Below are 12,076 nucleotides of genomic sequence, written 5' to 3'. Positions count from 1 at the left end.
AAAAAGAAAATCGGTTTAATGAAAATTGTGCTTTGAAACGGAGTTTGACTTTTGGTTTTCAGTCTGTTGCCATTATGCCCTCGTCATAATCAGATTTTTTTTGGCTTTCTCCCTTGTCCATTTTCGTGACTTGCATCCGTTGAGAGTGAGAGTAGTCTTGATCCAGAAACTTGGCCCTCCATCGTTCCCTTCATTCTCCCTCCACCGTTCACTCTCGCTGCGGTCGTCGGTGGCAGTGGCTGTGCCGGAATCCTCCTCTCCTCTCGTTCTTCCTCCCCTGTTCCTTCTCTGATTCGTGCGACGGCCTCTCCTTCCTGGTTCAACGTTGTCGTCGTACTCATGTTTTTGTGACTGCGGGTGTGTCGATTTCTTCCTCCATTTTCACTCAGCCAGCTTCTTCATGCTTCTGGCATCTCGAATCTGAGGTGAGGATCTTCGAGTTCTTCTCTTCCTTGCTGATTCTGTGAGTTTGTTTAGGTAACTGTGGTTGTGATTTTCTTCCTTTCTTGCTCTGCGGCCACTTATGAATGTGTAGAGAGGATTCGAGCAAACTAAAATTAAAGCTTAAGAGAATATTTCCCTTAAGTAATTTGGGTACGATTGTTTTAGGTCACTATCGATGGGGATAAATGTGGATTTAGTTCTTCTTTGAGCTTAAATGGTCTGTGTTAAAAAAAAAAAAATGAGACCGAGAAATCTTGGTAAATTGAAGTATTAATAACCGAAATTGCTGGTAAAAGATTTGGAGACAAAAGAAACTTGATAATATAATTTGAATATTGATGCCCCTAAGCTATTTGTTAAAATGTGTAGAAGAGATGGAATGGAGTAATTACATATATTCATTGTATTAAAGACCAAAATTTAAATTTAATATTTTGAAGTCATATTTTTCTATGAAATTGAGTTTAGGAAAACTTACAAAGAATATGTTGATGCTTGAGAGTTATATGGTTGGTAACTTATAAATTATAGTACTTGTATGACTTGATTTTGAAATGCATGTACGGTATTTAATGAAACCTGAGAGAGGAAAATTTTTGATTTAATTGAATAACTAGGCATGGGTGATGAAGTTTTTATGCTGCAACTTGGGATTAAGAAGCTTGCTTATATATAGGTATTGGAAAGTGATATGGGATCTATGAAGTTCATTTGATTGATTTATGGGAAAACTTAGCTTTTGGTCTATACACTTTGTTCGAGTTTTGCTTTTGGTTCTTACACATTTTTTTCAGTGTTTTAGATCTTTACACTTTTTATTATTATTTTAGGTCCCTCTAAGGTCCCTACACTTTTAGAGCCATCAATTAGGGTCGAGTCAATTGGTCTAACCCTTTTAAGAGTGAAAAAATCTAGGACCGGGCTATCTTTTTAAAGTCTAAAATGATAAACTAAGTTTAAAAGAGCCAGCCCTTTTTAAGCTCAAAAATAAAAGGGCCAGCTCTTTTAAGCCCTCTTACTTTTTTTAAAAAATTGAATATAAAAAAAAGAAGTAAAAAAGTGAAAACTCTAGTCTGTCTCTTAGTCCCTCTTAAAGCTTTCATTCACGATTTCACCTTTCACGCACGAAGTCGCCCTTGTGAGGCTGTGACTCTATAACTTGTGAGTGGCTGTGATAGTGTGATTGCAACCTTGCTTTGTCCATCCTTCCTTTGCATCTCGCTTCATCCATCAACCAACTGCGGCCACGGCCAATGGCAGCAACCCTTCTTTCCTTTGTGATTTGTCACTACACCCATGCTTTGCCCCTCATCCTTGCTCAGAACTTGAGTCATCTACTTCATCCCTTATCTATAGCAGATTCATAGTCATGCTTGATTTGTTGCTCACCGTAGATAATGATGATGCAGAAGGAAGATATGAAAAGCTAAATATTTTTGCCACTAATGAGGCTACACAAGGAGAAGGATCAAATTATTTTGATCTTGATGATATTGAAACTCATCAAGATTTAGTTGATGATATTAGCAAAGTTTAATTATTATCAATGTTAATTTTGTAATGTTACTACTTTTAATAAGACTTAAATTTGTTATTGTGTGTATTGTCTCAAACTTATTATGCTATACTTAATGTTATGTGTAATAACTTTTTTAGAATTTTAAATATGTTTTTAGAATTTTAAATTGAAAAATTGAAAAAGTGTATACATATTGGGCCTCCAAGGCCTTAAGGGTCGACCCTTTAGTCTTGAGGGCTAAGGCCGACCCGGCTAAAGTGGTATCCTAAAGTAAAATCGAGCTTAAAAGGCTAGCCTATTTAGGCCATGGCCCTTCAACTGCTGGGTCTAATTGACAGTTCTATACATTTTGTTTGAGAAGGGACTTAAAACAATAAAAAATAAAAGTATAGGAATCTAAAATATTAAAAAAAATGTGGGGACCAAACACAAAACACAAGCAAAATGGTGGGATCAAAAATTATATTTTATTTATTTATTTATTTTTTACCTGTAGCTTATTTTATTCATTTAAAACTTCAAATATATTAAAGGGTGAAATGGGAATTTGAACCTTGAAATATAAACCTACGGTCGAGTTGAATTTTAAACTCGTATTTAGTATATTTTGAATCTTGAATAATTTAACTTGGAGAAATCTCACCCTACCGTGAATTTAGTTTAAACGTCCATTACTCTAAATATTTGGTTCTTCACCGTTTCATTTTTTGTGGAAAAGCTGCTTGCTGGTGTGATCAAAGTGGGGAGGCTGAACGTTGATGAGGATGAGGCAATCTCCTTTATCGATGAGATTGTGGAGAGCCCCATTGGAGTAGTTTACTAGCATTCTTGGGAAGGAAGCCCCATTGAATATAACCGATGAGCTTTTGATCTTGCTTCTTCAGGAGTCCACGGAGCCACGGACCTTTCTTCAATCTATTCTTTTGATCATTAGAAGAAGGCTTCATCATTATGATCAAGTTTTAGAAATATTCTCTCTCTTCACAAAGCAAGAGAGAGAGAGAGAGAGAGAGAACTGTGCTAGCTTTAATATTGGAAAGCAAAAGTGGCTAGCTACAGTAGGCAGGTGAAAGAGGTGGCGTGTATACATGCATATTAGTATTATAAATGAGTGATCCAAAATGGATTTAATCAATATATCAAGTACATGTAATCTATACATGCATATTAGTATTACGCATCACAAACATGACAGTGGAGATATTTCAATGACAATCAAATAAGTCACTATCATAACCATACATACACTGGCTAGCCGTCACCATATAACTAGTCAAGCAAAGGGGAGCGAACTACTGGTTGTAAGGGATAAGAAAGTGAGACATGGAAGGGGAGGGGTCGCATTCCTGTTAAAAGTTGAGACTTCAAATTGTTTTCTGCCTTTTAGGAAGTCAAGGCTTTGCTTTCATGTATCTGAGCTTCCACTTGAGCCGCTTCCGGCAGCCGTGAGCATTTGGATGCAGAACAGGCGTCTCCGGGCAGTCTCTGGCTTTCTTGCATTCGGATGAAAGAAGTTACATGCTGATGGCGGAAAAGCCACGGGGCTCTTATCGACAAGCCCTATGGGGGGCTCTTTCCTGGGACGCTGCAATGGACACCAGGGCCAGAGGCAGAAGGAAGAGCAAAGAGAAGCCAGTCGGACTCATGTTTGTTCCTTTGTTTTCTTTGTTAAGGTCCCCCAACAAAAGCCAATTACAAAAGCACTCTTTCGACCGAAACTCCATACCTTAATTCTTCCCCTCTCGCTTGCCATATAAGCTCAATTCTCTCTTACATGTTACAACACAGACCTTCATGTCTGTTCTGGTATCGACGCCCTAACTCAGCTCCTTTCTTCATCCATCACATGCTTTTATTTTTTCGGTTTCTCTGTCTCTCTACCATCATCAAAATCTGAGTTTTTTTCTCTGTTTCTTGCTTAAGGAATTACAAATCTTCGATCCGCTGGTTTTCAAGATAACCCAGTTGGCAGGGTGTGGGAATGGAGCTTCCAATAGGCAACTCGTTCAACCTCTCCCACGTGCTGCCTCCTTCCCGTAGCCCCCACTTGCTCACCGTTATCCCTACCATGCAGGACGACAGCCATGGATGTTCACGCATGAAACTGGTTCACGAACATCCCCGGTGAGAGAAAATGTGGGCAGACTAATGAGGGAGTGGGTGAGAGAAAATGTGTTATATTTAAATTAACACACATTAAAAACTAATGGTAGGAGTGAGTTATTCCAAATTTAATTCTTCAGAGTTTAAATTGCTTTTGAGCATGTAGCTGCAGGTTCAATTGTTATTTAATAGTATAATAGGCGCATATGTAAGCAAAGAGTTTAATAATGATATTGTTTAGTTAAAGTATGTGTCAGTAAATTATTATAATTGTTTGGGTTAGAAAGAAATGTGGAGGAAATGAATGTATTTGGATTGAAAACGAAAAGATTAATGTTGGATAGCAAGGGTTATAGTAAAAATAATTAAGTGGACGAACTATTGTGAAATGTTTCAGGGATAAACCTTATTGTGAAGGGTGTTAAGAGTAAATTACTTTTTGGAACTTGGGATTGTTTCAGATAAGTGGATAAAGTCTCAACTAGCTCATTTAAACATTTTTTTATTTTGTTTTTTCAAAATATTGGTTGATGATTGATTGTATCTATATAATTCTAATGTATCAATTATTATAGTCGAGAATGTTTTCATTATACTATTCAGTTTTAAAGAAGAGAGATGATTATTTTTTGATTGAGCATCCTTGTTTATTGAGTATATTTATAATGATTGATTTTCTAATTTGAGGAATGATTAATTATTTTAAATCATGCATGGGGAAAATATTGACAAATTGGGTTATGCAAATACATGTTGAAAAGAAATGGTATTTTGATTATATATGGACTCATGCATGCTTGGTTGATTGAAGGACTAAATTAGAATGTTAGTTATTAACCGCAGTTTAGTTAACCTGTAACACACCAATTTTTTTTTTTAATAATTTAACTCAACCATAGTTGGGTTACAGCCACCCAACACATTTTTATATCAATAATTTCGATATAAAATATTTTATAATTGGCTTCAACTCACACATTATAACATTTCAGATAAATTTTTACCTCCCACATGCCATTAGGCTAAATCACATTTGTCCATCCTTATACTCCCAACAGATAAACTAAATTACATTTATCCATCCTTATACTCCCAACAAGTAAAATAAGCAATTTAGTCAATTTTCAACACAAGCCAGTTATTTGGCCTTATAATCATGCCATTTTAACCAATCCAAAGTAAACCAAATATTAAAATTACAGTCATTCAAATTGTACCAAAAATAGAAATAGTTTGAAAGACATGATTACATTTATATATTCATATAATTGACAATAAACAAAAAGCCCTAATATTGGCAATATAACACATTATAAATCATAAATTAAATACCCAAAAGAGACAGTGGATCTATACCACTAAGCCTCTGGGACTCCTCCACGTGTCACTCGTGGCTCTTCTCCTGAAAATTGTTAACCACATAATGAGACTCAAAAGTCCCAGTAACCAAAGCCAATTTATGATAGTGTATACAAACAGTTAAGTGTGTGCTTACTAAGTGAGAATTAAAAATAATATAATTCCAACAAATATAAGAAATATTACAATACACACAAACAACCATCCTTATATCCCTCCATTAACCTCGAGCCGTAGCCCTCACTCGGTGCTAAATTACCCGGCCAAAGGTAGATTAGCCCGAGCCCTTACAAGCCACCTATTGAGCTCCAATAGGGGCGTACCACGTGGCACATAAATACAACAATAATAGCAAGTCTCCCAACACCTCCCACAATAATTAAACAAATTCATAATAATATTGCACAATTATACAATATTACAAAATTCATAATTTTCTCAATAATCACCCAATTAACATGAAGTAACACTAATCACAAATTAAAAGCATGGTTACCTTGTGGCTTTTTCAATAAATTATTCCTTAAAATTTCTCTCTCACCACAATCTTCACCAGTAATACAATCTACAAATAACATATTATTTATAAATATTAGTTTCAATTTTTGAAACTAATAAAATAATTCTAATAATAGAATTAAAAATATAACATAATTCCTAATCTCAATCTTAATACAAATCTATAGTTAATACTATTAAGTATAATTTTAACTCCGCTTTTAATTATCAATAAACATTAATAATCTAAAAATCAACTTCTAAACTAATTTCTATTATCAAAATTTTCTTTTTATTTCATAAATTCGTACCTAAAATACCCAAAAATTAAAAATTGAGTCTCTAGCTTAGAATCATAATCCTATAACCATAATAATTCATTTCTCATCCCAAATAATCATCTAAACCTCAATAAATCAACATATATTTTCAGATCTAGTTTAGAATTTGATCCATAAGCCATAAATTCAAAGACCATTAACAAATTTATACTCTATAACATTTATTATACTACTGACAACCTCAAAAACCATATTTATTCAACATAAATTCATCCCTCTTCCAGATCTTAAATTTTCTACCACTACAAACTCAGAAACCAAAGAAGAAGGATGACTAAGAAAAAATTTTAGAACACTTACTTAGTCTTAAAAAGCTTAAAATCACACCTTAAATATCCTATTAAAAACTCTTACCTTAAAACCCAGCACCGGTGAATTTGGCTCACAGATGCTCTCTCTCTGCCTCAGCTCACACACGAAAGAAGGAATGAAGAAATGAAGGAACAGGTGAGTTTTTATAAAAATTCAGTGGGTCTCACACATTTTTTTTATTCTTTTCTCTCTCTTCTTTCTTCTTCTTTTTATTATTATTATTATTTTACTATTGTTACTATTGAGGCGGCGGACGAAGCGAACTTCTCTTTTTCTTCTTCTCTCTCTTTTTTTTTTGCATACCTTTTTTTATAATAATAATTTAATAATATTTTTTTAATTAATTAATAATAATTTTTTTAATTAATTTTTTTTTAAAAAATTTAATTTAGAATTATATCCTAAGTTAGATTTAATGATCATTTTCTACTAATTTATTTACCTCTAAATTTTTTTTTAAATTTCTATTAACCCAAATTAACTATTAAAATTTAAATTGGGATGTTACAATTCTCCCCTCCTTTTAGAAATTTTGTCCTCAAAATTTAAAATTAATAACTATTAACTACTCACTTAATCAAAAAGACGAGGATAATCACGTCGCATACTGTCCTCGGTCTCCCACGTAGCATCACCTGGAGTCGTGCCCTTCCAAATTACTTTAACCAATCTAATGGTCTTATTTCTTAATTGCTTGTCCTTGTAATCCACAATCCTTTCTGGTTCAGCTTTGAATGTCAAATTCTCCCTGAGTTCAATTTCCTCGGGTTCAATTATATGGGAAGGATCTGGTTGATACTTTTTCAGTTGTGACACATGGAATACGTTGTGTATTCCAGCAATTTGGGGTGGTAATGCTACTTGGTATGCTACTGGTCCAACTCGTTTTAAGATCTCAAAAGGCCCCATAAACCTTGGTGTCAACTTCTTAGCCTTAATAGCTCTTCCAACACTAGTTACCGGAGAGATTTTCAAAAATATATGGTCACCTACTTCAAACTCAAGCGGTCTTCTCCTCTTATCCGCATAACTCTTTTGTCTACTTTGAGCTGTGAATAATTTTGCTTGATTAAAGCAATCTTTTGGGTAGTCTCATCAACAATGTCTGGCCCCAAAACAGTTCTCTCACTTAATTCTGTCCAATATAGTGGCGATCTACATTTTCTTCCATACAATGCCTCATAAGGTGCCATCTGAATGCTAGAATGAAAACTATTATTGTAGGCAAATTCAGCTAATGGTAAGTGACTATCCCAATTACCTCTAAGCTCAATGGCACAAGCTCTTAACATGTCTTCAAGAGTTTGTATGGTTCGTTCCGTTTGCCCATCGGTCTGGGGGTGATAAGCGGTGCTAAAACTCAGACGAGTACCCATGGCTTCCTGTAATGACTTCCAAAAGTTTGATGTGAATCTCGGATCACGATCAGATATGATATTTGTCGGTACTCCATGCAATCTCACCACTTCTCTTATGTAGATTTCAGTTAATTTTTCAAGAGAATACTTGATATTAGTAGCAAGAAAATGAGCTGATTTGGTGAGTCGATCTACGATTACCCATATAGTGTCATGACCAGAAGATGTTCTAGGCAATCCTGTAATGAAGTCCATAGAAATACTGTCCCATTTCTACTCTGGAATATCAAAAGACTGTAGCATCCCGGCTGGTTTCTGATGCTCAATTTTGACTTTCTGGCAAGTCAAACAACGAGTTACATGTTCAGTTACATCTCTCTTCATCCTTGGCCACCACCAACCACGTCTTAAGTCATGATACATCTTAGTTGCTCCTGGGTGAATGGTATATTTACTCTGATGAGCCTCCTCAAGTAGGATATTTTTCAATCGAGTATCATTAGGCACACACACTCTACCTTTATATCTTACGACATCATCATCGGTCACATCAAAATGTTCAGCCTTTCCAGCCCCAATCTCTACCCTAATCTTATTCAAATAATTATCCTTCTGTTGCGCAATTCTAATTTCTTCCCAAAAATTATTCTCAAATTCAGTAATGTGTAGAGCAGCCAAACGATTCTCGACTACTTCTACATTTACTGCATGGAAACTACTCCATAATTCATGTTCTCTGACCATCATGTGAGCAGTATGTACAAGCTTCCTGCTTAGAGCATCGGCGACTACGTTAGCTTTCCCTGGATGATACTTCAACTTAAAGTCATAATCCTTCAAAAACTCAATCCATCTGCGCTGTCTCATGTTGAGCTCCTTTTGATCAAACAAATATTTTAAACTTTTATGATCACTGAAGACTTCAAAAGAAGAACCATAAAGATAGTGCCTCCAAATCTTCAAGGCAAATACCATAGCAGCAAGTTCCAAGTCATGAGTAGGGTAATTTTCCTCATGAGGTCTCAACTGTCGAGAGGCATAAGCCACTACTCGATCCTCCTGCATCAATACACAACCTAAACCTTTCTTAGAAGCATCAGTATACAAGGTATAAGGAGCAGTTGGAACAGGTAAGGTGAGCACCGGTGTGGTGGTCAACCTCTTTTTTAGCTCCTGGAAGGCAACTTCACACTCGTTCGTCCAAATAAATGGAGCATCATTCCTGGTCAACTTAGTCAAGGGCATTGCAATTTGTGAAAAACCCTTAATGAAACGACAATAGTAGCCTGCAAGACCCAAGAAACTCCTAATCTCTATCACACTTCGAGGTTGCTCCCATTTCATCACTGCATCTATCTTACTAGGGTCCACTGCTACCCCTTCTTCTGAAACAACATGGCCTAAGAATTTAACTTCTTTAAGCCAAAAATCACATTTGCTCAACTTGGCATAGAGCTTGTGCTCTCTTAATATTTCCAAAATAATTTTAAGATGTCTAGCATGGTCCACCTCATCCCGAGAATAAATAAGTATGTCATCAATAAAGACTATAACAAATTCATCGAGATAAGGCCTGAAGATTCGATTCATATAATCCATGAAGACAGCTGGGGCATTTGTTAACCCAAATAGCATCACTAGAAACTCATAGTGCCCATATCTAGTCCTAAAAGCAGTTTTAGGGATATCTTCTGCTCTAACCCTCAATTGATGATACCCTGATCTTAGATCAATCTTAGAAAACACCGCTGAATTGACTAATTAGTCTAACAAATCATCAATTCGAGGTAAGGGGTACTTGTTCTTGATGGTTACCTTATTCAATTGTCTATAATCAATACACAATCTAAGGCTTCCATCTTTCTTTTTCACAAACAATACCGGTGACCCCCATGGCGATACACTCGGTCTGATAAACCCCTTCTCTAACAACTCTTCAATTTATCTCTTTAACTCAGCTAACTCCGATGGAGACATCCTATAGGGTGCCTTAGAAATAGGCCCCGTACCAGGTACAAGTTCAATCGAGAACTCAACCTCTTGTTCTGGAGGCAAACCGATCACTTCAGTAGGAAAGACGTCAGGGAATTCTCTCACTACTGGAATCTGATCTACACCTTCTTCAATCTCTGCCTTGATTGAGAAGAAAATCATAAAAGCTTGACAGCCCTTTCTTATACACTGTTCTACTTGAGCTGCAGACAACAACATAGGACTTTGGGACTCTACAGGGGTTACAGTAAGAATTGAGAGTGACACACTCTTTTTCTGACAATCAAGTACAGCTCCATTTGCAGACAACCAATCCATCCCCACAATAACATCAATCCCAGACAAAGACAAACAAATGAGGTCAATGGTGGTCTTTCGACCCTCATACTCAACCTCTACATTTAGACATGCCTTAGCAGTCCTTACAGTCAAACCAGCAGGAGTAGAAATCTTCACATCAAAAGGTAAGGTACACACAGGCAATTTACATCTTTTCATACATTCATCAGACACAAAAGAGTGTGTAGCACCCGAATCAAACAAAGCACAAATATCATTATCAAGGATTCGGATTATACCTCGGATAGCATTAGGGTTATTAGTAGCCTCCGGCCTAGAGAGGGCATACACTCGTGCTGGTACTGTAGGTCTCTAATCATTACCCCTATTCTGATTTTGATAGCAGAATCGGGCAATATGACCAGGCTTCTGGCAGATGTAACAAACCCAACAATCACCAGAATGAAACTTCCCACACTTACTGCATGCTTGATTACTAGCAGCACCGGAAGTAGGATTAAAGGTAGCTAAGCTCCTGTAGGACCCTTGACTCCCACTCTGATTCCCTCTGTAGCTTTGGCCCTTATGGTAGTAGCCCTTCTTCTTCTGATTTCTAAAGCCTCCAAAAACTTGACTGCTCCTCTTCTCTACTCCACCAATGGGTCTGGTGTGGATAGGGGGCTTCCCATGAGGTTCTTTCCTCCTCTCTCTATCAGCTTCTAATCTAGCCTCTCTCTTCCTCCGAGAAACTATTCGAAGCTTATTGCACATCTCACTGAATGTCTTGATCTCAAAAAGGGCTAACTGTTCCCTTAGATCAGGCCTCGCCTTCTCTAGTAATCGTTCAGCCATCCACTCCGTGTCTTCATGTTTCTGGAGGTAAGTAGAGTATTTAGATAATTCTGAGAATTGTTCAATAAATTCATCCTCATCTAAATCACCCTGGCGGAATGCATGAAACTCAGCCTCCTTTTCTGCTCTCAGTGCAGTAGGAAAATAATTCTCGAACAATATGGCTTTAAAATCTTCCCAAGTAAGAGAGGAATCATCCTTCGGTCCTGATGTTTCCCACCATTTCTTAGCACTCTTCTGTAGTAGGAATATTGCCAGCTGCACCTTTTGATTAGAAGTGCACACAACCATACGAAAAATACTCTCCAATTAATCTATCCATTCTTCAACCACCGCTGGCTTAAGATTTCCATCGAAAGTAGGAGGATTAAACTTACGAAAAGTACTCCAGATCTTTGTGATTGTGGATGTCTGTTGGTCAGAGTGGAGCCTCACATTCTTCGAACTAGTCTCATGGTGAGAATAAGGAGGTAAACCTTCATCAGCAGATTGGCTCGCATTAAATACCTTGGTATGGCTTCCTTCTTGTTGGCCATTTCCCTCTCGGTTGGAATTCTCCTTATATTGTCTTAAAGCGGCCAACTCTTCTTCTTGTCTCTTCATGCGGTCACTAAGATTATATAGTAGATCCATCATTTGCCTCATGGTTGGCTCATCCTACCTTAGTTGTGACTGTATGGGCTCGCCCTGCCCAATTTGTTGCTGTGTGGGCTCCGGTTGTGGCAGTAAAGGTATGTCATTTCCTATTGGCTCTATAGAATCACCGACAATTTCGCCACCTCTCCTAGTTTTGGACACCATCTCTCCCCTCCTAAAGGATGGAAGTCACATAATTAAATTAACACTAATCTCAAGACAAGAAAAATAATGGAGAAGTATTATGATTTACTAATGTATATTGCCAATAAACTAGGTTAATGTATAACAATTTCATAATTTATAAGAATTTGAAACATGTAGCTCTGATACCAAAATTTGTAACACACCAAAATTTTTTTTTAAAATAATTTAACTCAACC

General features: G+C 36.6%; 1 pseudogene; it reads right to left on the bottom strand.

Moving 5' to 3' along the window:
* Positions 1–3,346: 3,346 nt before the first annotated feature.
* Positions 3,347–3,758, bottom strand: LOC129317313 (uncharacterized; annotated as a pseudogene).
* Positions 3,759–12,076: the final 8,318 nt, after the last annotated feature.

Source organism: Prosopis cineraria, unplaced genomic scaffold, assembly GCF_029017545.1.
Source record: "Prosopis cineraria cultivar Desert tree isolate PC_DT_omini unplaced genomic scaffold, ASM2901754v1 PC8, whole genome shotgun sequence".
NCBI classification, from domain to species: Eukaryota; Viridiplantae; Streptophyta; class Magnoliopsida; order Fabales; family Fabaceae; genus Prosopis; species Prosopis cineraria.
The sequence above is the reverse complement of the archived record's forward strand: the minus strand, read 5'-3'. Positions and strand labels throughout refer to the sequence as shown.